The sequence below is a fragment of the Sorex fumeus genome, unplaced genomic scaffold, assembly GCF_029834395.1.
Source record: "Sorex fumeus unplaced genomic scaffold, SorFum_2.1 ptg000003l, whole genome shotgun sequence".
Classification (NCBI taxonomy): domain Eukaryota; kingdom Metazoa; phylum Chordata; class Mammalia; order Eulipotyphla; family Soricidae; genus Sorex; species Sorex fumeus.
In genome coordinates, this window is record NW_026606060.1 from 7,572,671 (window position 1) to 7,599,798 (window position 27,128).

General features: G+C 40.5%; 1 protein-coding gene and 1 non-coding gene across 2 annotated transcripts in view; both read right to left on the reverse strand.

The window, feature by feature from the left end:
• TACR1 (tachykinin receptor 1) overlaps positions 1-27,128 on the reverse strand; it is a 167,394-nt gene that overhangs the window by 103,171 nt on the left and 37,095 nt on the right. The window lies entirely within an intron of this gene.
• On the reverse strand, positions 3,069-3,176 carry LOC130029204 (U6 spliceosomal RNA). Its single transcript, XR_008793291.1, has one exon. It is a non-coding gene; the product is annotated as a U6 spliceosomal RNA (small nuclear RNA).

The window sequence follows — 27,128 nt, forward strand, 5'->3', positions numbered from 1 at the left end:
CTATCTACCTGCCTGGCAGCTTCATTATTTTAGGGTTTCTCTCTTACTATATTAAAAAATCCTGTGAGACTGATACAGGCCAGAGCCAGGAACTACATACAGGAATATGAGTGACTACAGCTTTGCTATGGAGGTTTATAATTTGTATTACTGACGGGTTGAAAGAGCCAACAACTCTTCCATCCAAGTGAAGTAATTATAAATGGTGACTGTAAAACTGCACTCTAAGAGACGTTAAATGGTTTTCCTCACTTATTTAGGTTGTGAAGTCAAATCTTAGATGAAAACCAATTCCCATGAACCACTTTAGTGTTTGGGGAAACATTGGTTCTTCCTTTGACTTCTGGCTTTTCCAGTATTTGCGTATCTCCAACATCTTTAGAATGCCAAGCAACTCATCCCATGCCTTTACAGCACTTAATAGCAAAGTCAAATTTTCTAATAGAAAGAACAGCTTATTTTAATCCACTCCAATTTATTTAAAGTTAGCATTTATAAAATTAGTTTCTATAAACAAAATCCCTGGGATTTAGGTAGCAAGGTCATATGTGTTCCTCTTCTATTTCCCTTTGCCTTTTAGGCTCACAAGAAAAATATTCCCAAGAGAATCTATGGTCAATGGAAAATCTTCGACCCATAGAAACTTCAAATGTTCAGACACTAATAATATCTCTTTTTCCTTCCTTCCTTTATGCATTCACTGAATTCAGATCCCTAGATATTTTATCTGTTTGTATGTGATGGATATTTGACATCAAAAATTGTAGAGTAGTGAGTATATAATATATAAAACTGGATTTTGAAATATATGTACGTCTCAGAAAACTTAAAATCTACAAGTACAGTGACACTGACTAGGAAGAGCAGGAGAGAGGAATTGTATTTACAACATTACCTTTTGACAATAGGTGTCAAATTGTCAAATCCAGTGCTCACGGATATGTATCAATACAGGATAGCTGGAACCCATCAGCTCTGTCACACTCAACACCCAAGATTTGGTTGAGCTATGTAGAGTCCTCTTCAGTTCTGAGGTCCTCTGGATAAACAAGACTGGGAAAGATCTGATAGCAGATATCAGTATTCCTGTCCTCCCATTGTTCACAGATCTGCTTGCGTAGGCACCAGTCACATCTCACAACAAATTGTGAGACTTGTTGTTAATGTTTTTGGCATATTGAATACGTCATGGGTAGCTTACCAGGCTTTGCTGTATGGGTGAGATACTCTCAGTAGCTTGCCAGGCTCTCCAAGAGGGGTGGAGGAATCAAACCCAGGTTGGCCACCTGCAAGGCAAATGCCCTACCCGCTGTGCTATCGCTCCAGCCCAGCAGATATCAGTACCAGCGATTATTTAACTACCAATCCACTATATGTTGTGTGCCACGAGATGGGTGGTATTGCGTAATAGTAAAAAAACTCAGTGAACTCTGCTTTCTGTTCGTAACTGAACTCATTTTCTCCCAAGGAATGTGGCACTGCCGTTCAGGTAGAAATGAATGGCGAGTTTGGTATATTTATCAAGAAATGACATTTCATTTTGTTGACTCAAAATTGAGGGTTTTCTTGAACAGGTTCATCCCTAGTAGGTGGGAAAATCCACCCAGTTTATGCAGTTGCGTTCTGATGGAGGCTTGCCATAATAAAAATCAAGGAGAGTCGTATCAAAGTGTGGAGTAATCTGTTTCTCCTTGATGCAAGCTGAAAGTGAACTATAGACCAAATAATGGCCACTCAAAACCTATATTTGCAAACCACAACACCTAAAAGGAGAGAGAGCAAAAGGAAATGCCCTGCCACAGACGCAGGGTGGGTCTGGGGGTATGGGATGGGGTTGGTGGGAGGGATACTGTGATCATTGGTGGTGGAGAATGGGCACCGGTGGAGGGATGGGTACTTGATTATTGTATGACTGAAACTTAAGCATGGAAGTTTGCAAGTCTGTACCTCACGGTGATTCATTAAATAAATAAATAAATAAATAAATAAAAGGTAAATTAAAAAAAAAGAAATAGAATCGATTGATTGTATCTTAAAAAAAATCTCTCTCCTGGACTTTTATCTCTGATCACTTTTTGATTTTGACCCAACACCCTATGATATCCTGGAGACTCATCCATTCTCTATTTTTTACTTCAATTATTACTCATTGAGAGCTTAGGAGAGTTAGGTTCAATGACTGGGATTGGGGATACAGAGATGGATATTATAAATACTACTCCTAATCTTATGGAGCTGAAATTACTGAAGGTAGTAATCAACATAACTACAAATAGAAATTCAGTTTACATAAGATTATGTAATAAGGAGATCTGGGTGAATAGTACTGAGGACCAGGGAAAGATTCACTGAGGACGTGATACTTGAGCTGATTGCCACGCAACTCCTCTTTTGCAAACCACAGCGCCCAGAAGGAGACAGAGAACAAAAAGGAGTGCCCTGCCACAGAGGCAGGGTGGTATGGAGGGTGGGGGTTGGAGGGATACTGGGATTAGTGGTGGTGGAGAATGGGCTCTAGTGGAGTGATGGGTACTCGATCAGTGTATAACTGAAACCCAAGCACAAAAAATTGTAAGTCTACAACTGTACCTCATGGTGTTTCACTACTAAAAATTAAAAAAAAAAAAGAAACACCCAAAATATGGTGGTGGGAAAGTGTAATGTGGTGGGATTGGTGTTTGGATAATAAATGTAGTCAAATATTGTGAACTACCTTATAAAATAATAAATAAAATAAAATAAATAAAAATAAAAAGTAAAAAAAATAAAAACAAAAGGCAAAAAAAATGAGTAAGTCAGTTTTGGTACAGTGTAGCATGGGGTGAATCCATTCCAGAAATGGAGAGAAATCAGCACATTAAAAGACTCAAGAGGTCTGCATATTTAAGGCACTGGGCATAGGAGAGAATGGTGTGGTAGAGAATAATGATAGAAATACCATCTATGCTTATTCTTACCAGGTGTTATTTAAAGGGGCTTTACAAGGAACTCATAATTTTTATAACAACCTGACAAGTAGCTATTATCATGACCCATATTTCACATTTTAGGAACCCGAGCCACAGAGATATTAAGCAGCGTGCCCATAGTCATTTGCATGTCATCCTTGTGCAGGGACCGTGCTAACCTTTTCTATATTGTTCCAGTTTTATATGTGCTTCCATATGGGCTGGAGCGATAGACAGCAGGTAGGGCGTTTGCCTTGCACGTGGCCAATCTAGATTCGATTCCTCCATCCCTCTCGGAGAGCCCAACAAGCTACCGAGAGTATCCTGACCACACGGCAGAGCTTGGCAAGCTACCCGTGACGTATTTGATATGCCAAAAACAGTAACAATAAGTCTCACTTCATTTTCCTGGAGCAAGCAGATGCCATTGGGCTACACTAACATGTGACAGGGACGAATGGAGATGTTACTGGTGCTCGCTCAAGCAAATCGATGAAAAATGGGATGACAGTGCTTCAGTGCTATAGTGCTACCCATAGTCATATAGCTACTAAAGAGTTTGAACTCCAGGTGGGCTAATTCCAGAGCAGTGAGCAGAGCTGGGAAAGAGTCCTTAACCAGATGGAAACAGGAAGCCATTGCATGTTCTTGCGATGAGGAGTGGGGAGTCTCTCTGAAGAGTTTGCTAAGGCTCATTCAACTGCTGCATGCATGGCAGCTTAGGGCTCATCTTAGACTCTATCCTCTAGTCTTTGCCAGTATCCAGGACATTCTTACCTGCCCTTTGTTATCATAAGGTTAGATAAGAATGAGAAGATTCTCTAGCGTGATGCTTCATAAGAAACCTGCAGTCCCCAGCACCCTGAATCCTTCGGGATCTGAAGCTGTTTCAGGAATTACTGGAAGGATGGGCTGCTAAGTGTTTACTCTCATTAAATCTGTCTTCTACATATCCTTTGGGAAGAGCAAGAGATGAGCAGTCTGTGATGTCTCTACCTCGGACCCAGAAGGCATTGATGGAAATGCACTCACTTACCTGGCTTCCCACTGCCAACGGTTGGTGGTGGACTAGCTGTGTTTACACCATGGATGGGTTGCCCGTTATCCAAGAATGGTAGAAAATGTGAGATGCTATCCTCTCTTTCTAGTACTAACAAATCAGAATTTTTTATTTCCATGGAGACCCAGAAATCAGAATTTTTGTAGTGTTTCCATACCAAAGCATATCTCATCTAAGGTCCCTTCATGCTCAAAAATGATGATTTTTGTCTTTCTTTCCATTGATCTATTAAGAAAGAGAAGGATCAGCCAAATGCAGAAAATGTATTCCTTCTATTTTGTGCCCTAATGCTTGGCCCTAGCCTTTTACATCAGTAATAGTATTCTCTTGGGCAGATTAAGAAAAGGGCTTAGGAAGCTTCTTCCCCACTCGGTGCCTTTCACTTAAACTCTGGAGTCAGACACTGAACCTGCTGCTAAGCCCAGGTCCTGATGAGCCAAGGGTGGGCAGACTTTTCCTGTTAAGGTCAATTGGCAAGTCCTTGTGATTCTGTGGTGGACTATGTCATCTTTATTATAGCTACTCAACTCTGCCATCTGAGTGGAAGCAGCCACAGGCAACATAAAAGTATAATCAACAGGGTGAGTTCAACCTATAGCCCATAGTTTGCTCACCCCTAAACTAAATAGTTGAAGCATTAATTTAGCCTTCCAAAGGAATGTATATAAAATTAACATCTGTCTGGGCATTCAGTTTGTTTAAGTTTAATAATGAGTCTATCCAAACATTATGTTGGACTCTTTATGGCTTTTACATTCCTATAAACTTCTCTGCCACCTTTGTACCCATAAAATAAGGGTGTGGGTTACAAAGCAATTAAGTTTCTTGGGCCTCAAGGAATAATAACTAGTGAGGAGGTGGCAGGAAGGGTGAATAGGTCTTTTAGGCTGTAATTAGGGTTTGGGAAAGATTCAAGATGGGGTGTCTCCCTTGGGGTCTGCAGGTTTTTCTTCTAAAATGAGGGTTGAAAAGGAGGCTTTATGGTGCTGAATTCCCCACTATGGTCGCAAAGGCAAAACTATGTGTCAGATTCTGCACACGACCCACGGAGCTGCACTTGCACTATCTAATCCTCCCTCCCTGCCCAGTGAAGTGAAATAAATTAGCAACATCTTTCTACACACTTGAGTTACATAGGGTCTCCAGCACAGACCCTGCAATCCCCACCCCCCAACCCCATTCCACCCACCCCTTTGCCCTAAGAATCAGGAACCAGGAACTATTGTATATGAAATAGAATATTTCAGAGCTTTCTTTTCTCCATATATAAACAAGTAAATCATCAGCATTCAATATTCTGTTAACAAAGTAATCTCCTTCCTGTTGAGCCGAAGATAAGGGATTTGAGAGGCTCCACTGGGGGAGAAATAAAAACCTGAATTGTAAGCTTATTTGAGACACAGCCAAGATACTAACATCTAATTCAGAAGGGAGAAACAATGAGGCATAAAGGGAAGATCAAACATCAGGTAACACAAGGGCCCTGGCCAAATCCCGCTGTAAAACAGGAAAAAAAAAACCGCCGTGCATAAATTCTAGATGCATATCCAGATTGTTAATGGGGAGAGAAGTTAGATAATTCAGAATTCTCCTTTAGTTTCTTTTAAATCAACATGTTCCCATTCAGATGGAAATTAGAGTCCCATGGCACAAAGCAGTCATTTTTCTGGATACTGAATGATTTTCACGTCTGTGGAGATAAGACTCGGGTCTCACCCCTTAGCCTTTGGAAACTATAGCTCTGAATTTTTCTAATTTTTTAAAAATAATGTAGGAGGACTGCTATTTGTTCAACCATTGATTAAGCTGATTGAATTGGGCATGAACTCCACATTACTTTTTTTATTTTATTGTATCACTGTGCAATAGAGTTAGAAAGCTTTCATGTTTGAGATTCAGGCATACAATGATGAAACACCCACCCCTCCACCAATGCACATTTTCCACTATCATTGTCCCAAGTATCACCTCCTCCCCCACATACATACACATCGCAGTCCTCACCCTGCCTCTATAACAGACAATTTCCCTAATTCTCTCTAATTTGGGGCATTAATTTTGCTCAAATTTTCCCACCACCATTCAAGCCTACCAGTCAGGGGCAGACACTAGATAATATATTTTCCATAGCTCATTTTGAATAGCATGAGATTTCACGCAGACGTGATTATAAATGTAAATTTCTAGATTATAAGTGGTTGGGTTCCAGAGACATCTCTGTATGGCACTAATCCATTTTGGGATTCAATTGGGAGCCTCTGGGCCAGGGCTGTTGGTGTGCTAAGATGGCATCTGAAGGCAAATTGTGGGCATGACAGTCAGTCTTCTGGGCAGGTGGTGACCTGGGGACAGACAGCCCAGGTCCTCTGCCACCATACGGCCTGGAGATTTAGTTCTGAACCCGAATACCTAGGCCTTGCTTTGAAAGCTCTTGGTCACTGGGATTCCATCTGGAGTTGGTGGGAAAACTGCACCTGCTCCATCTGGGGTGCCCCAGTGATATTGGCTAGGTATGGGGCCTGGAGAGATCTGTGGTGCTGTTGGGTCATCTGGGACTTGCTGCTGTCTCTCTGGGCCAGGGCTGTTGTTGTGCTAAGATGGTGCCCGGAGGCTAATTATGGAGATAACAGCCAGTCTTCTGGGTGGGCGAGGACCTGGGGAGGGAAAGCCCAGGTACTTTGTCGCATTGCAGCCTGGAGATGTAGTCCTGGAACCCGCATACCTGGGCTTTGCTTGTGGAGGTTCTTGGTCATCGGGATTCCATCTGGAGTAGGCAGGGAGACTGCACTTGCTTCATTTGGGGTGTCCCAGTGATATTCGCTTGGTGTGGGGCCCAGAGAGATCTCTGGTGCTGTGGTGTCATCTGGGACTTGCAGCTGTGTCTCTGGGCCAGGGCTGCTAGTGTGCTAAGATGGTGCCCAGAGGCTAAGTGGTTGGGTTCCAGAGACATCTCTGTATGGCACTAATCCATTTTGGGATTCAATTGGGAGCCTCTGGGCCCCAATTGTGGAGATGACAGCCAGTCTTCTGGGTGGGCAGGGACAGCTCTGAATATCTTAAAGAGGCCAACTTTCCTTAGTATTGTGATAGATATTCTGTGTGTATACAAGAATCTGCAGTCCCAGTTAATTCAGAGATCATGGGAAAGTGAAAAAATGAGGGTGAGATTCCCAAAGTACCTTTTGTTTCATTTTGCTGCCTTTGTGTTTTGTTTTGTTGTTCCTTGTTTTTTTTTTTGTTTTGTTTTTTGTTTTTTTTTTTTGGTTGGAAGAAAGAGCAAAGGCAAGTATATGTCCATTAAAAGAGATGACAAAAAAATGTCATGAGGGACAGGAAGGTAAATTTGCTTGTGAAGTTTACACAAGCGGATTATGTGAGGTATTCGCTTTAAATGTGTGTTGGATAGAAATGCTTTTGTCTTCTTGGGAACTTCCTGACTGGTCTGTTTAAGGTGGTTCTGTAGGGAGCTCATGAAAACACAGTGCCTGTATTCTGCCAAATTAAATCCTATCAACTTTTTAAGACTCATTTGAGAGGCTTTTTTCCCAGCAACTTAAATTTTCCAATAAAATTACAGTAATCAAGATTGTGTGGTCTTGAGATAAAGGCAGACTTTCAGATCAATGAAATAGAAACAAGAGCCCAGAGATAGACCCTGAAGTATGGCCCTCCCGTTTATCGTCGATTTGCTCGAGCGGGCCCAGTAATGTCTCCATTGGAGACTTTGTTGTTACTGTGTCTGGCATATCGAATACTCTCGGTAGCTTGCCGGGCTCTCCGAGAGGGGCGGAGGAATCGAACTCGGGTCGGCCATGTTGGCCGCGTGTAAGGCGAACGCCATACCCCCCTACCTGCTGTGCTATACAGATATATATACCCTCAGGCATATGGACAATTTTTGACAAAATATTTAAGTATAAACTTGGAGCAAGGAAAGTCTTTAATAAATGTTACAGGGAAAACTAGACAGACACATGCAAAAAATTAACTTGAATTCCTATCTCACACCATACATAAAAATTAATTTAAAATGAATTAAAGATCTTGGTATTATTCAGACCAAAAATCCATAAATTATGTCAAGAAAACAGGCCGAACTCTACAGGATATTGATTCTAGAGGCACTTCAACAATGCAATGTCATTGGCTCAGCAAACAAACAAAAATAAGCAGATGGGGCTAGAAATGATGACCACAGACTGAAGAATATATTAAGCCTCCATATATCTGACAATGGGATAATATCCAAGATCTAGAAAACACTTGCAAAACTTAACAACAAAAACTAGGGCTAGAGAAGTGTACAGAGATTAAAGTGCTTGCCTTGCATGCAGCCAATTCCAGTTCAATCCCCAGCATCACATATGATCCCTAAGTACAAGAGGAGTGAACCTAGTGCTGCTGGGTGTGGCCCTCCGCCCATAAAACGTTTAACAAAAATGTCAAGGAACCTCATTAAAATCTGGGAGAATATCTGAAGACACTTCCTCAAAGAAGATATATAAATAGTGAGTATATATACATGTATTTTTAAAAAGTATCCATTATCCCTTACAATCAAAGTAATACAAATCAAAACAATAATGAGCTATGACTTCATCAGTGAGATGGCACACATCCAGGAAGAGTAGAAAAAGTCAATACTGGCAGAGATGTTGGGGGAAAAAAGAATCCTCATTGGTGGATTGTTATCTGGTTATTGGTGAAACTGTTATCTGGTTCAGCCTCTATGGAAAACAGTATGGAAATTTCTCAATACAAGGTATGAATAGAGCACCTGTATGAAAAAGTAATTTCACTTCTCAGCATCTACCTCAAGAACCTAAAAACAGTGTTATAAGAAATATTAGTACTCTTAAAAAATATTTGCAGTGCTGGTCATTATAGACAAGATCTAGAAACAACTCAAGTGCTCAAGAAGAGATGAGTGAAGAAAGAAATGTATATAATACATTTATGCAAATGTATATATGTGTGTACACATACACACATACAAACAGAATACTAGTGGTTATGTAAATTCCACTTCGTCAATATCTACTCATTCCCACAAACAGCCTGAATGACAGAGGAACTAGAAACATTAAACAAGAGAAGGATGCCATCAAGCTTGGCTTTTATTCTTCCACTGTTTCAATGACAAATATTTATTGCCATTTGAATTTCTCTGTCAGAGATTCTAGTGACGACTCCTCATCTCCTATAAGAACAACCCCATGAGGATTCCTAGAATTGCAAGAAGGCAATTTGCTTGGTCAGATTCATTGGTCTTTCTTCATTCCTCCTGGGACTGTGGTCTGTTTGCTGGGCTGGAATATCCCTGTGCTTCCCCACAATTGTATTGCCCACTGCTCCATCATCCAGAGTTTGGGATGGACCGTTGACTGTTCCCTGCTGTTCTGCTGCAGTGTTTCAAGTTACAGCTCAAAATATGGTAAAAAGGAATAAAGAAACATTTCTTGCACTGTACTTGGTGCTTTCAAATACAGCTTTCCATAGATTCTCTTAACAACCCTGAGATAATGAATTTTAATTGTACTTGAATACATGAGGACACAGGGTGCTGAGTGATTTGTTTAAAGTAACTTAGCCAGTGGAGGAAGCCAGTGGAGGGAAGGGTGGCTCCATCCTAAAGTTCCCAGTTTTGTTCCATATCTGGTCTAGCATACCATTAAGTCCTTTAAAGTTCTTGGCACAAGCTTTTTAGGTTTTCTTTTTTTGGTCCTCATGCCAAGCTTGAAGTTGCCACATATTTTAATCTCTGGGGAAGACTATAGCACAATAACTCCTCTGATCACTTGGGCCTCTTTCTCAAGAAGACAGGTTTCACAGTAAGTCTGGCAAACAGGTTTGGTATATGCTGCCAGACTAGAAATAATGGGTCCTGCATCATTTATAAGCTCCTCACCGAAGTCCCTGAAAGTCAAATAGAGGTGGGCAAAAGCAGCAGGAAAGGGCAGAAACATTTAACAGGCTAGAGATTGAGATAGTTAAGGAGTAGGCATTCATTCAGTTATGGTAATAAATTCAGTAATACATTTTCTTAAGTATTATTTCCTCCCCTTTCAAGTCAGGTCTTTATTTAGAAACAATTTTTTCTTCCTGTTTTCATGATGTGTGAGGATGACATAGCATAGCGGTGGGGTGTTTGCCTTGCATGCAGCCAGCCCAGCCGAGCCGGGTTCGATTCCTCTACCCCTCTCAGAGAGCCTGGCAAGCTACCGAGAGTATTCAATATGCCAAACACAGTAACAAGAAGTCTCATAATGGAGACGTTACTGGGACCACTCGAGCAAACCGATGAACAACGGGAGGACAGTGTTTTTGACAGTGTGAGGATGACACACTTTGTTGCAGCATTCACACACACTTGGTCGTGGTATGGTTGGATTCTCATATTTATCATAGTGCCGAAAATCACAGTAGCAATGCCGGGAATCACATTTGGCACAAAGGATCACATGTGGCACTTGCCCTGGGATTGGAGTTACAAATTCATGTCTACAAGGCAGGCGCTGTACCACTTAACCGCATCCCTGTGGCCCTACAAAAACCCTGTGGTTTTGAGTGCCTAGAACTGTATAAGATTCTAGGGACATAAGTCCCATGAGATATAGTGAATCAGAGACATAGCTCACGCAGTAGAGCACATGCTTAACACTTTTTTCCTTGCTAAAAAGAGTCAGTCAACTCTCTTTTTTAAAATAAAAATTCCCTTGATTTACCAATTTTTTATGATATATTTGTTTCAGTCATTAAATGTTCAGTCATTAAATGTTTCAACACCTATTCAACTACCAGGTGTCCTTCCCTCCACCAGGGTTGCCAGTTTCCCACCCGCCACCCAGCCTGCCCCTTCAGCAGGTAAAAATGAATTTATTTCATATTATGATAACATAAAGGCAAATGGAATGACCAAAATTTAGATCAATAAAAGTCAATTTGTGATCATTGTTATATCTCACAATGGTGCTACTGAAGTAATTTACTGAGCATTTACTGGATTGGTTGGTGTGAATGGAATCTTGTCTATTATTGTTTTTGCTTTTTTTTTTTAACAAAGTTACAAAGATTTTATGACTGAGTTTCAGTTTTATATTGTTCCAATACTCTTCACAAGTGCCAATTACTCTTCAGGCTGGGGGTGGGGTGAGGAGGGGGAGATTGTGGACATTGATAGAGGGTAATGCCTGACACTTTTGATACCTTGAGTTCAATTCCTGGCATTGCTTGGCCCCTGGAGCACCTCAGGGTAGATCCCTAGTTCCCCCAGAACACTTTCATGGGTGGACCCCGCTCCAAGGACCACCTGCTGGCTATACAGCCTGAGCTCTTCCAGGTGTAGCCTCTACTTAAAAGGAAAATGTGGGGAATACTCTAAAGATACTCTTGGACTATTATGGAGAGGAAGGGACACTAACAAGAGGAGAGAGAGCTAACTAGAGCAAACAAGCTAAGCCCGGAATGAGACGAGGTAAGCAAGAGCAAACCTTAATCGCCTAAGTTGTTTTATAAGCATAGATACATGTCCCTACTCCCAAGATAACGATTTGGAGTATTCCAAAGCCATAATTTGTAGTTTCAGACAATCATCCTTGTTTATCACAATCATCTTCAAAATTGGGAGGAAAGTCTCCAGGTACCTAGAGAAAATTACACTTCGAACCATGCATGGACCAAGATGAACTCATTCATGCATCTTCTGAGAGGAGGTGATGTGTGAAGTGAGTCCTCAGAACTGGAGTAGAACAATTGATGTGTGTCGGGGTGCTGAGAAGGGGAAGGAATGAGGGCTTCCTGTTGGGATACTTCATATGTGCTGAGCCGCCAAGTGAGCTCCCAAGAAGAGCTGAAGAGGTCTGGTTGGGCTACAGATGGGGTGCGAAGAAGCCTCACTTTGAGAAAGGTTAGAAGATCCCTAGGCTTTGTGTGAATTTTCCCCTCTTCGATAAGGATGACTATTCAAAGATTTAAGTTAAAGAGTGAAATGGTTAACTTTATTTCCAAAAGACTAGCTTATAACTGCAGGAACAAGGATGGAAAATTGGTTTCTATGCATTCTACTCATATTTTTTTTTTTTTGCTTTTGAGGTCATATCTGGCTATGCTCAGGTGTTAATCCTGGCTCTGCACTCAGGAATGACTACTGGCAGTGCTCAGAGGACCATATGGGATGCCGGTGTTTGAACCCAGGTTGGGAGCATGCAAAGCAAATGCCTTCTCCACTGTGCTATTGCTCCAGCCCCACATTCTACTCATTTTGTTCCAACATTTCCATGGGATTAGCCAAAAATATGTAGGTTACAAAGGGCTGAGCTGGAACAAAGTGTAGAATTGTGTACATCTGGAACTAAAGGTGTAGACTGCTTTTGCATATGTACTCTACCGAATTATTGCATGCGGGCATTGACTGGAATGCTTAGGTTGAGGATTCCATGAAGAAGGATTCTCACCAGCCAGTGTGAGGGACTTTTGCTACTCACTGATTACAGACAAAACCCAGGGCCCATGGAAGATCACTAAATCCATCAGCCCCACAGACACTGGAAGAGCTAGTATTTGAACCCAAGGAATTTTGCACTAGAGATCAAACACAGCATTAGACTGTAAAAATATCAAGTTCGTTGTCTCCATGGGCTGGTGGACCAATTTCCCCCAAGAGAGCACCCTTAAGTTGATCAGTCAATGGATCAGTGGGGTACATCTACTAGACCCCTGGAGGGTCTTTAAAATAGGGATAACCATAGGCAGAGTGGTAAGAGAAAACTCTAAGATAGGTACCCTTAGCAGCTACAGAAGAGGAGTGATTCTCTGTCTGCCTAGCAGTGAAGTTCCCTGCTTTGGCTGTCTTCTATTGTAATTATTTACTTAGTTTCCACAATCAAGTGGGATTCTAATTTGGCACAAATGTTTCTAGCTTTTAGCATCAGGGACAGAGAGGACCCTGTAGGGTTGCTACTGGAACAAAAACACCCCACATAATCTTTCATAAATGATTAAGAAATGCCACGGGAGCTGATAGAAGGCCCTCTCCAGATGATGCATGGTGTGATAGAGTTTGGACACAGCATGTGGGCTTCTGAGATAACCATGGATTTCACCAGGAACTGGGAAAAATATTCAGCAACATTTAAGATTCTGTTTTGTGCAAACATCTCTAGCTGTAGCCATTTTTAAAAACACACAGACAACTACATTCCTACAAACTAAAGCTACAGACATCTTTTTTTTAGCTTTTAAGATTGACTAAGCATTCACAGGATCACTGGTAGAAATCAGTATAACTCACAAGCCTGAAGAGTACTTTCTCAGTAAAGGTGGACCAAGAGATAAATGCTGAGATATATAAAATGATTCAGTACTTTGAAAGAAGGAAAGGTATCTGAAAAATCAAGAGTAAGTATTCTCCCAAGACAAGCTTACTTTCCAAAGTGAAATAAAGCTTGATATTTAAAAAAAGTTCATTCAGATGTGACCTCGATTTGACCTCTTCCCTATTCAATTTGATATCCGTAAATATTGCTTATTTTCATAATGTAAATTATCTTTTACATCTGCACACTCAAATTTTAAGTTTTAAGTTTTTAATTTTCAAGTGGTGACAGATACAACTCATATTAATAAGTAAAGTTTGAGAAGTTTTTCAAAAACCCAGAAGAAAAGGATAAAAGAATAGGGAAGAGATGTAGTACAGGGATTAAGGCATTTGCTTTTCATATAGACATTCCTGGAATGATGCCTGAACATACATAGAGCCAGCTGCAAGTCAGCACCACTGCTGGTTATGGTTCAAAGATACATAGCACTTGAGCACTGTCCTCCCATTGTTCATCGATTTGCTCGAGCAGGCCCATAATGTCTCCATTGTGAGACTTGTTGTTACATTTTTTGGCATGTCAAATACATCACGGGTAGCTCACCAAGCTTTGCCTTGTGGGAGGGATACTCTCGGTAGCTTGCTGGGCTCTCTGAGAGGGGCGGACGAATCGAACTTGGGTTCGCCGCGTGAAAGGCAAACTCCCTACCTGCTGTGCTATCGTTCCAGCCCATTAAAGATACATATGATATAATAAAAATGTAAGAAATATTAGGGGAAAGATTTTGAAGATTAAAGATAACAGAAATTCTAGAAAAACAATAATTAATAAAAATTTAGATAACTATCATTGAGCTAATGAAATTTTTAGTTCTTATATTAAAAGGGCCTCTTTGGAAAAAATTTCTACAAAACAGTTTAATCTTAGGAACTCTATTAATATCATTTATCATATGACTAGATTAAAGGAGAAAAATTTATGTTCATTTTATTTGGAATGTAAAATACATCTAAAATTTATGGCATTAATAAAGTATATTCTTAAATTAATGGTCAAAGGATTTTATAGTTAATGATGAAAAATAGAAGTGACCTATTCTTATTAAATTCAGAACTACATAAATGATCATTATTACCAGTGGTAATATTGTTTTAGGAGGGTTAGCCAATGCAATTAAGAGGAAAAAATAAAGAGGATCAAGCCAAAATAACGTGAAGAAAGTCAAGTGAAAAATCAAGTAAAAGTAGATATTCCAGAAGATATTTTAAAAGTGTAAAATTCATTAACTTTCATATCCATTATATCCAATTATAAAACACAGAGAAACAAGATGGCCATGAGAATATACACTTAGAAGTAAATGTTTAATGAAATTTGTAGGGACTATATTTAAAAAAAGAAGTCTTCTAAATGTTCCTTTACTGAAATAATGAAAATGAAGATGCATTATATTTTGCTGAATGGGAATCCAATAATGCAATGTTGGGGGGGAAAAGTGAGTGGAATTTGAGACTCTTATTTATTGATTGATTTACTTATTTATTTATTTATTTATTTATTTATTTATGGGTCACACCCGGCAATGCACAGGGGTTACTCCTGGCTCTGCACTCAGGAATTACTCCTGGAGGTGCTCTGGGGACCACAGGGAATGTTGGGAATCGAACTCGCGTTGGCCGCGTCCAGGACAAATGTCCCACCCGCTGTCCTATTGCTCCAGCCCCCTTGAGACTCTTATTGTACCTTAAGGAGGAGACATGCTGAAAACAAACATATCTGGGCTGGAAATTGAGATTTAAGAGTTACCATGTAGAATGAACGGTTTTTGTCATGAACATCGATGAAATCCCCTAGAGGAATATGGATCACAAAGAGAAAGGGGCCAGTGGTCAAATCCTTGAGCACACTGGCATTGCTTGATGCAGAGGGACAAAAGTGCCAGCAAATGAGACTGAGAGTTTCTGTCTAAGGCAGGAGGAAATCCAGGGGAAGTGGCATCATTGGCAAAAAAAAGATTATTCCCTACTCATTATGACATAGGGAGTAGTAGTCCACATGGCCACTTACTACTGAGGGTGGGTCAAGTTAAAAATGGAAGAGTCCATGGAATATTTCTGGTCACAACAGCAGGAGTGTCTCAGAGAAACTAGGGAATGCCAAAGCTTTGTTGAGTATTACTGAATTTCTTTTGAAGCTAATAATCATCTGCCAGCGACTGTGTGAAGTCACCAGTCCCAAAGGAGTCTCAGTTTCCTATTCTATAATGTGGAGTTGCAGATGCAGCAAATAAGTGTACTAACTATCATTAAATATTCGATAAACTAGAAAGCAGTATACAAACAGATGGTACTATTTTTAGTGCTGGCCCTCTTCCATGAAACATGCTAAAGACATGGCACTGAGATAATTGTCCTGAACAATTTTCCCATTGCCTCCTCTGCGGTCTTCATTTTTCATCCTAAGGCAGGTTCTGCAGGCTTCTTAACACAGAAACATAATCTGCTCTGTGCTTCTGCACTGACGCAAACTAAGCTGCCAGGGAAGCCAAGTGGTCTGAAATATTTTGCAATGCCATGCATTGTTTCAACTGTCGAATGGAGAGCACAACTCCAGTTCCGATCAAATGAGGTGGCAGAATGTTTTCCTGTTTGTGTAAGTAGATGCCAGCCAGCACTTAAATAAATACCATGTTCCTTCCCAGAACTTGGTTGGAAAACACTGCCACCAAACATAACCCCGAGATGCTTGGCACGTGACCCAGAGAAGTAGACATTTCCATTGTCTTTCCTCCCTATTGTTGGGATCTCCATTGGCTGCACAGTTGACATTTCTCCAGGCTCTTGGTGGGAACATTTCAGTGACAATTATTAAATAATCATAATGTAATGAGCTTAGCCCCATTTCTTTCTTCCTTTATCTGGACCTAAAAATTATATTTGTTAAGGCACTTTTGCGATAAGGATCACAAAGACAAATGACAATGAGTTTCTTTGGAGAACTAGAGGTTCTGTGGAAAACAGAAGGAATACAGCGAGGTAAGGATGCTAATAAGCATATGTCTAAGGCACTATAGGAATCCTAGAAAGGGCATCCAGGCCCTTTTAGTTTAGCCAAGAGGTCGAGATCTGAAGGAGTAGTGGTCTGACCCTGACTCTGAAAACAGCTTAGCATTTAGTACAGAGTAAATGCCCAATGAATGCTTGCTAATGATTGATATGCACCACCAAACAGTCCTATAAATTACTGATCTCTAAATATCACTCCCTGACTCTTCTCATGATAACTCACATGTAACAGAGTGGATGGTGGTGTTCACTGGAACACAGGTTCTAGCTGATGCTCTACCAGTCTCCAGAGGTGGTCCAAGCTCTGTTAATCCCCAAAAAGGTGGGGTTACCTCTTGTAAGAGTCATTAGGCAAAAATTTAGCAGGAGAGCAAGCTGGGAATGTCACCAGGGTCAGGATCAATTTAAACATAATTCAAACATGAGCCTTGATTGAGTCTAAGAAGGCTTCATGATGCAGAACAGGAATCTTCTGGACGTTCTTTCTTGAATGCAGCATCAGGAAGATTGCTACCAGGAAGAGAGTCCAAGAATGGGGCACCACAATCAGAGCAAATCATTCAAGTCACTAGCCTCAGTGGAGTCATTTTATTCTCAGGTGCAAAAGACTAGAATTTATTCTTAGGATCAGAAGGGGGAAAAAAAAGCCAGCACATCTCTTAATACTTAGTGTACCATGGATGTAGAAGCACCAGTAAAATTTCTGAAATTCCCTCAACACATTCCCTATGTTTTCCCCATATGGCATGTAACACCTTCAAGTTGTCAGAGCAGAAGATCCACAGAGGACAAAGTAGGAAACAAAAGGAAAGAGATGGTTTTCAGTCCTATGTGCAAGAATTTGGACTCATACATCCTTTCTTCGCACTCTTGCTAATTCCAAGTCATCAGTGTCACATAAGTACTCTATTTGGACTCATTAACATTTTACCATAAGTACTTCATTTGGACTCATTAACATCTTCCTGGAATGCGCTGTGGACAGCACTCCTCAGTTTGATTCCTCAGCTTGACTCAAGATATTGCTCGAAGGAAATGATTGGGGTGGTCCAAGCGGTAGAAGGGCATGCTCCATTGTGGTAAGGGAATTGCCTTGCTGCAGGGTATTAATAACAGCTGATCCTGCTGGTTCCTGATTAATTGGAAAGCAGATGTGGGAGACTTGCTGTGCCCACTCAGTGCCCACTCCTCATGCCCGAGGCAGCGTTTGACCAGCAGAAAAAACTGAGCTGGAGGCTGCCTTTTAGGCTCCCGCTTTCCCCCTTGAATCCCAGAGTTTGGTTTCTCATTATTGCTCAAGAATGTTCCATTCTTGTAAAAGCTCCAAATGAAGCAGTCCAGAGGGGCCTTTGGGGGAGTTGTCAGATTCTCCAGGTGTCGCGAGTCATAAGGGAGAACTACATTGCTGAAGCTGCTTGCTTGAGGAGATTTCTAATTGGAACTACAGGCCGCAGAAAGAGAGGCAAGAACATCAGGGGTATGGGACCCAGCCCAACACAGTGGGGTGGGAGACACCAGCTGTTATCACCCCAACCTGCCTCTCTTGACAGGGTTTCTCTCCCTTCCATGACTCGTGCAGAACTGACCATATACCTGCTGTCTGGGTGGTGGCCAAAGATCCTAATTGTCCTGTGTCTGGACATTTCACTTCCTGTCCACCCAGCCTGTACCCTCACTATTGGAAGAATCCCCCAAAGTACTCTCTGAAACTCTGCCCAGCTCCTGGTCCATCCCGCCTCTCTTTTAGGCCCACCCTTTGCCACTCAGAGGTTGTGTCCAGCTCACTTCCCACTTCAGTCTTGGCCTGGGGAAGCTCCCTTCTCTCTGGCACCATGTGCTTTACAGACGTTGCTGTCCCACTCTGTAGGGGACACAGTCCTCTACGATTCCAACTCTTTATGCCAAAGAAAAAGCAGAGTAAAAACACTGAACTTTAATTTGGAAGGTTGGTATGCCTTGTCTTTCACATAAAGTATATCACTTGTATCACTTGTCATCCCATTGCTCATTAATTTGCTTGAGCAGGTGCCATCCCCTTGATGATTCTTGTACCGTCCCCTTGAACTATCCCCTAGATGGTTCACCGCCTCATCGTGGCGGGGGTTGGTAATGGTGTCAATTGGCGAAGAGTGAACCAACAGGTGCAGATCGTTACAACATGCCAGCCGACAAAAGCTTGCATTCGGTAGACTGGGAGCACCTGTAAGGACAATTAGAAGCCACCCTAAAAACCTCCATTCCTCTCGGATTGCCCGGCAAGCTACCAAGAGCATCCTGCCCACACAGCAGAGCCTGGCAATCTCCCCATGGTGTATTCGAAATGCCAAAAACAGTAACAGTAACGAAACAAAAATAAAGACTCGCAAACTCTCCCACATCTCAGCATCCTTGCTAAGTCCACCCTCCAGCACTCGGGGATTCTCTCCATTCCAGAGAATTCTACTCCTAACACATCTCAATTGTCCTCAGTTTTGAGATGTCTCTAAGTGTCTCCTCTCTCGGGATGGCTGAATAAGCCTCAAGCTCTCCTTGCAGAGCTGGTTTAAATTTCCTGTCATGCCATAAGCAACCTCATTTCATATAATTTTTTTTTGCTTTTTGAGTCACACCTGGCAATGTTCAAGGGTTACCCCTGGATCTACACTCAAGAATCACTCCTGGCATTGCTCAGGGGACCATATGGGATGCCGAGAATTGAACCCGGTTGGCTGTGTGCAAGGCAAACACCCTACCCGCTGTACTATCTCTCCGGCCTCTCATTTCATCTTTTGTCTCTATTCATCTTACCCTTACTAGTACCTGTTCCCCTTCCCTGTGTTTGCATGTCCTTCTACCTTTCTCTCCTCTCCCTGTCTCTCTCCTTCACTAATGTTCATTAACTCCTTACAACCACCCATTCATATCTCCTCAAACCCCCAATGTATATCAGCAGTTCATTTGCTAAATTCATTTGTATAAGATTCTATTCCTTTTACGAAGGCCAACCTTTCCTCGGAGGTGATATATCTCAGATATATATAGCAAGGTCAAGACCATCACCCTTCTGTCTTGGAAAGTCAACTTCATTACCCTGCCGTTCTTATTTCTTGTGAAGCTACATTACTGTCCTATCAACTGTCTCCACATGATTGAAGAGAGAATTTTGAAAACAAGAATGCTTATAACATTTATAATAATAATGGCAGAGAAAAGCGAGTTGGTCTTATATGATAAGGTTATTGAAGATCTTTGAAAAGAAATGAAAATGATTTAAAATATTTTACTCTAAGCCAAGGAACAGAAATTTATGGTCCAGAGGTCAAATTTGACCTGCTACCTGTTTTTTAAATATACATCGTCTGTAGGTGAAGAACACTTTTTGTGCTTTTAAAATGTTTGATAAAAATTTAAAAAAAGAATATGTTATAACGTGAAAATTTTATGAAATTCCAATGTAATTGTCCATAAATTAAATATTTCCAAGATATAGTCACACTCATTTACTTATGTATTGTCTAGCTTCTTGTATGCTGTAAAGGCAGTCAAGCGATTAGCACATAATACAGTTCTAATATTAAGGTCCAAAAGGCCTGAAATACCTATTTTCTTTTGTAATGGGTTCTCTTAAAATTCATTTTTTAGGTTTTGGGGTCATACTGGTTGATGCTCAGGGGCTACTAGTGGCTCTGAGATCAGGATTTACTATTGGTGACCCAGGGACCATAGGGATGGAACCTGGCTCATCAGCATGCAGGCTAAGCACCTTACGTGCTGTACTATCGTGTTGGCCCTTAACTGTAGTAAGTTGAGTATGCTTTCCTGTCTCTGAGTCCCAAGACATGCATATGTCCTGATAGCCTGCTCCATAATGTTATCTTACTTGGAAAAATAGTCTTTATAGATGAAATAAATATCTTGAGATGAGATCATCTTGGAGTATTGGGACAAGTGTTTTAAGAGACAAAAGAAGACCAGAAGATAACATAGGTCAAATCCCCAGTGAAATGAGCTCTATTTCAGAGTTTGTACCTCAAAGAACTTGATCATTGCAGTCTTTATCACAACATCTTGGTTGTTAGGTCTGAATTAAATGTCTAAGAAAATGGAGACCTCACTGTGCCAAGACTTTACCTAAGAGTGTAGAGGGAGCTGATGACAGGCAGAATACAAGGCTCTCACTAGGACCCAAATTGATTCTCCAAAACTCATCACTAGTTTTGAAGCTGATTCAATTTAGGTTAATGTCACTGAATCTTCAAGCATGCAAATGCCTTGGCATTTACATGAAAGGAATTATTACAGGTAAGCACCTAATTATTTTGATTTTGACTCGGCTTACTAACTCTATGCTCACTGCCATTTTCCTGGACAGAACATGCCTATTTTGTATTCTGAGGATCTGACTTTTTGTGAGGGATTATAGTAAGTGACAGCAACTAGACATCTACTTTTCAAGGTAAGATAAAATACATACTTAATTTGTTAAATAGCAAAACAAACAAACAATAAATGGACCTAAGAGGGGACTATTTGCTTAAACCACCAGCAGAGCTCTATCTTCAGAATCTGTTTGTGTTTAACCACAGGGTTAGAAGTTGTTTTTGTCAGTTTGGGGCTGATTGACATATATTTTCATCAATTAATTTTTGTTGAAAGGCTTGTTAAGTGTGTGATGGAGCACTGGGAGGCAGCTGACTGCTTGCAACATAATCTAATTTGGCAGACGGGCCCTGGAAGCTGTGCTACTCTCAAATTAACATACCCAGGGTAGCGGAGGAAGCAGAAAAGAAAGGAATCTGGTCAATGAGCCGAGCGCGAGCATGCGTGTATGTGTGTATGGGGTGCGCGTGCCTGTGCACATGCGTGCGTGCTGTGTAACTATTTAGAATGGAACCTCTGCTCTCAACTTGAGATGATCTGGTGTGGCAGCTTTAGATCCGATGAGTGCTTACAACTTGTCTCAGACTCAGAGCATCTGCCATCTCGTTTGTAAAACTGAGTAATTTCACCACCCTCCAAAGGGCATTGCAGTGCTTTAAATGTATTTTGTCACTTAATTCCCTCAGCAACTGCTAGATAATAAAAACAACCTTCAGCAGTTTTTTTTTTTTTAAGGGCTAAGTAGATAAGCAATGACCAATGAGTAGGAGACCTGCTTTGGAGTTCTGTTTGGCTACATCTTTAAGAGTTCAGAAAACAGATGCTTGGATTCCTTACTGAAAGCGCTTCAAGTATCGAATGCGTGGATCAATGGAGACACAATTCAAAATAAAAAGTTCAAATCAGGGGCCAGTGAGAGAACTTAATGGCCAGGACCCTAGTTAAAAACCTGGCACCACACGGCCCCCCAGTCAAAGCTGGATGTGATCCTGGTGACCCTGGTGACCCCTGTATGTCACTGTGGTGTTCTGGTGGTCTCTAGTCCCATAGATTGAATCAGTTCTGCCCCCTCAGGCTCTTGCGTTGAAACAGCAGTAAGACTGGTTAACAGTGCCAAGGAGTTACCCTCACACCCCCGGAAAAATATTCTAAAGGCAAAGGCATATTATAAAAGGCAACTGTTAGTCCTGAACCCAATAAGGTCTAAATAATTGCCAATTTTTGTATTATCTTATTATTTAGTCCATTAAACCACGATGTTTCTTTCATAACGTACTGTGAAATGGAGGGAAAAAGGCTAATTTTTATAAAACGGGAAACTCTGAGTATGGCTTATCCCACGATATGCCAAGGAAACAAAGCATGTCACCAGCAAAGCTCGTTACGAGTACACTGGCAGGAGAAAGGCAAAGGGTACTGGGCTTCTAATCAGCGCTGCTGCAGAGGGATGTTGCCCAGAGAAACGGAAGCCAGCCTAGATCTGACTTCAAGAATAATTGGAACCATTTTCACGACCTCTTCCCTGGCATTAATTACTGTTTTCTTACATCATTTCTTGGACTAAAATTCCCATATTGCAGTGTGACTGGGAGATTGTGCATCTAGAAGGTCAGGTTGTTATCCGGAAGGAACCTCTGGCACAGAGGTGGTGTATTCTGGGAGTTCTAGCGAATACTGGAGGAACCGTTTTTCTAGTGTTTATCAGGAAGCAAATCTGTCATGCATGTGACTTCGTATGTTAAAAAAAAAAGCAACAACAGGAAGAATGACTATGGAGAAATTGTTGTCAATCATGAAAGGATAAACAGGCAGTGGGACTAGATGTCTTCTCCTGACCGTACAAAGATGCTAAAATTTTTTAAAAAATAGCCCAAAGTATTGGTGTGCTTGGGGGGGGGGGGTACTATAACAAATCACTATCAAACACTTGATCTTCAGATTTCAAATGAAAATTCTATTAGCAATTATGTAGACAGCAAGTTAAAAGTATATATACTATTTACAGTAAAACCTACCATGAGAAGAGCTTTCCATATTAAAGGATGAATAAATGGGAAAAAATGAACTAGTGCCAACTTATTAAGAGTGTAGTACTATAGCATTGTCTCCCGTGTTCATTAATTTGCCCAAGCGGGCACCAGTAACGTCTCCATTGTGAGACTTGTTACTGTTTTTGGCATATCGAATATGCCACCGGGAGCTTGCCACGCTTTGCTGTGCGGGCGGGATACTCTCAGTAGCTTGCAGGGCTCTCCGAGAGAGGCAGAGGAATCGAACCCAGGTCGGCCACGCACAAGGCAAGCACCCTACCCGCTGTGCTATTGCTCCAGACCATTAAGAGTGTATAGCAAACATAATATTTAAAAAGCAGAGAAACAATATAGTCTTAAAAAATTTACTACAAGTTCAGAGATAAATTTTATAGTGACACTTCTTTGGATTTAAAAACCCATCCAGAATAACATGACACAGCTTATAGATGAGATACAAGAATAAAAAATAGAAATGAAAAAATTGTATATAGCTGGGGAAAAGGTATGAATGAAAAATGAGTTGAGAGGAGTAACATTTTTTAATATATTAAAAAATGCAACAATAGAATTAATTTCAGCACTGAGAAAAGTAAAATGCAGAAATTAAACTAGCAATGAGTAAACTGGTTTCAGAAGGTGTTCCAGAAAGAAAAGAACATGGGCAAAATTAAAATAATGAGGAAATTGTTACTCCTGGACAGGAATAACTAACCAATTTGGGCAGAAGTGGTTTATTTAAGACAAAACAGAGAAAATATCCAGAATTTGACAAAAATCTAAGGTTGCTAATGGTAGTAAAAAAATCAATGCACGATGAGTATACATTCCCAGAAATATTATTTAAGCTACATTTTCTTATTACAAGATTAAATAAATTATTCTATCAGCCACCTAAGAAGATACACATTACTTTATGGGGAAAACCATGAGGCTGGCCTCCTTATTTTTTTCTGCCAGAAAATAAAGGAGCTACATTTATAAAATTGTGGGAAGAGAAATCTTATTGTCTAAAAATTGGTTACCTAAGTTGTTTTTCTTGTAGCAAGGCTAAAACATTTCTTGGGAACATAAGCTGAAAAAGTCTACTAGTAATACCTTCCTTGAAACAATATAAAACACTGCTGAAGACATCCAGCTCAAGAGAAACACCTCAGTCAGATACAAGAAAAGGAAAATTGCTGATTAAAGGGATTACGGCCAATACTACTTAAATGGCTGAAATAGAGCACCAAGGCTTAATAATAATTGTGATGTTGTCATAGATTAATATATATCATAAATGGATCCAAGGGAAAATAGAGCATAAAACATGGGATAAAAATAGAATTTAAAATCCCCTTTATATTACAAATATATCTTTTTATTTTTGTTTTTCTAGAGAACTTTGGCTAATTCACTCGATTCTGATACTCTGGAGAAATCTAAGTTTACAGAGCTCTGCAGTGATTTTGAGGCAGGCTAGGCTTGAGAGCCACTATTATTGGCAACCACCAACTAGGAAGATCCCAGCTAGGTTGAGGGCGTGGGATTTCATTGTCCTCCCAGCCCTCTGCTCTGCCTCCCAAGCCCTCAACAGAATGTTTGACTCCAGAAAAAAATTCTATATAGAATTATTTTTAGAAATGGAAGAGTGAGAGAAAGATAGAGGAATTAAGAATATATGCAAAAATGTTAAGTTTTCATAAAGGTAGTTGATACATCAGTTGTATTTTATTTCTTTGTTGTAACTGATTCACCATGAGCTACACAGTTACAAAGCTGTTCATGCTGGAGTTTCAGTCATACAATGTTCCAATAACCACCCATTCCTCCATCAGTGTACATTCCCACCACCAATAACCTATTTCCCTCCCCCCACTCCTCATCTCTAGTCTGCCTCTATGCAGGCACTTTTCTTCTCTGTCCTCTCTCCTCTCTCTCTCTCTCTCTCTCTCTCTCTCTCTCTCTCTCTCTCTCTCTCTCTCTCTCTCTCTCTCCCCGCCCCCCTTTTGGGCATTATGGTTTGCCCATACAGGTGCTGAGAGGTTATCATGTTAGTACCTCTGATACATCAGTTTTATTTTTGATATTCTTGATATTGTTAAGAAGAGAAAAGAAAAGTTGTAGTTAAATGATTTCCTATTTTTTGGGGGGGCTCCACATTGGGTTGTGCTTTGAGCTTACTTCTGGCTCTGAACTCTGGGATCATGCTTGGCAGGGCTCAGGAGACCATATGGGGGTACCAGGGATGAAGCCTAAGTCATCTGAGTGCAAGGCAAGTGCCTTATCCACTGTACTATCATTCTAGGCCCTCAGGTAAGTCTTTTAATATACAATTAGCAACTAGAAAAAGAACAACAGGTCATATAGTTTTGCATTCACCAGACGGAAGAAAGGTGAAGAAAATTTTTTTTTGTAGTCAAAGGCATATAAAAAAAACCTAAGGAGACAACAATGACACATCATGAAAGACATAAGCAGTCCAGGCATATTTCTTATGACAAGAAAGGTTAATAGACAAAATATCTTTACCCATGGAACAATGACTCCAAAAGATAAGCAGCATATAACTACTACACAGTATTTCTACAAAGCTATTACCTAGGAAATGTTACAAAGAACAAAGTATGAACACCCTTTGTATACAGCCAGTTAATAAAGCCAAACCACATCTCATTAGCTACTGTGAAACACACAGAAAGGGTTGGGTCAAGAGCAAGTGGGTGAATCAGGCAATTTCACATCCAGAGTGAATATTGGATGAATCTATCAAGACAGAGGTAGAGAAGTCCAGCTGAGACTCTAACAAGAACAGAAATCTGAAAAAGAAAAAAAAATTTTTTGAAAGGCTGAAACTCTTCCCATTAATAGTCTCAGGAGCACATTGGGATCCTATTTACAGAATATAAGCCAGAGAACATTCTGAAGTTGCATTTTAGAATAAAGTATTATTCCTTTGTGATGCCTAGGGTTTGCATAAACAGATTAATGAAGATCAAGGGTATCTCAAAGCATTGCGTATTTTCTTGACCCTATGTAAATATGTAAGAAAATGACAGATGTTTTTCTTAATGTAGAGGAATGCAGTATGAAAGACCTTAACTAATTCTAAACAAAGTCCAACAGTTTTGCACTCCATATTCCTGGAACACGTCAGTGCTTGCGTATGGAAGTCTACAATATTCCATTATTTTATTTTAGGAAAGAAAATCTTCGGATTAGAAGAACATTCCATGCTCTAGTAATAATTGAGAGTCTTCATCTAGAAGTGAAAACTATATCCAAAGGAATCGTTTTATTTGTGTTCTGTTTTTGTCTCAGACACGATTAATTGTGTTTTATAACTTTCTTGGTTAGAGAAACAGTTCTCTGGAATTGAAGGCCAATATGATGATATTTTTAGTTTTGCTTTTTACTGGGGAGAACGGGGGGAGGTTATACATTATATTAGGCAACACTCAAGATGATGACTTTTTTTTACTTAATTAGTTTTTGTGAATTAATTAACATTTTCTTTAGAAACAAATGACAGAGAATTTTGTTGGTTTCAAGCTTATTAAAATTCTAGGCTTAGCTTATATTTATAATCTGCTATAATAGGTATAAAGCACTAGATATATTGGAAACTACTGATGATCTCCTATATCTAGTTATTTCTCTGTCAGGATCCTGAGGGAGATTACAGTTCTCTGTGCAATAAGGTAAGGTTGTGTGAGGAAGTACAAATAAATAAGAAAGTAAAGATAGGAGCAATAGATGCTACTCCCAGGTTAAAACTGTTAAGAGTCATGCCAGAAAGATAGTACAGCAGAAAGGGTGTTTGCCTTGAAGCAGCTGACCTGAGTTTGATCCCTGGCACTCCAGATGGTTCCCTGATGCAGAACCAGGAGTAAGCCCCGAACATTACTTGGTGTGACCCCCAAATAAAACTGAACAAAGACAGTTAAGGCTAATATGCCACCTCTCCTTGCCCTTTTATCCCATCAAGTCATCCTCAAAAGTTAAACCTTGGGGCTGGAATGATAACACAGCGGGTAGGGCGTTTGCCTTGCACGCAGATGACCCGGGTTCGATTCCCAGCATCCCACATGGTCTCCTGAACACCGCCAGGAGTAACCCCTGCACAACACTGGGTGTGACCCAAAAAGGGAAAAAAAAAGTTAAATCTTGAAATGACTGTCCTAAGCTGGAGAAAGATTTAATTCCCAAGCTCCATAAGGAAGACAGTCTCCACTGAATCACAGATTGTGTGCACGCAAGTAATAAAGCTCTGCAAAACTACGAGATCTCACTGTACCATAGCTACTAGTGATTACCCTGACCTAGAATGTTTTGTGCATTTCTATGGACTAAAATTTCTTAAGCTC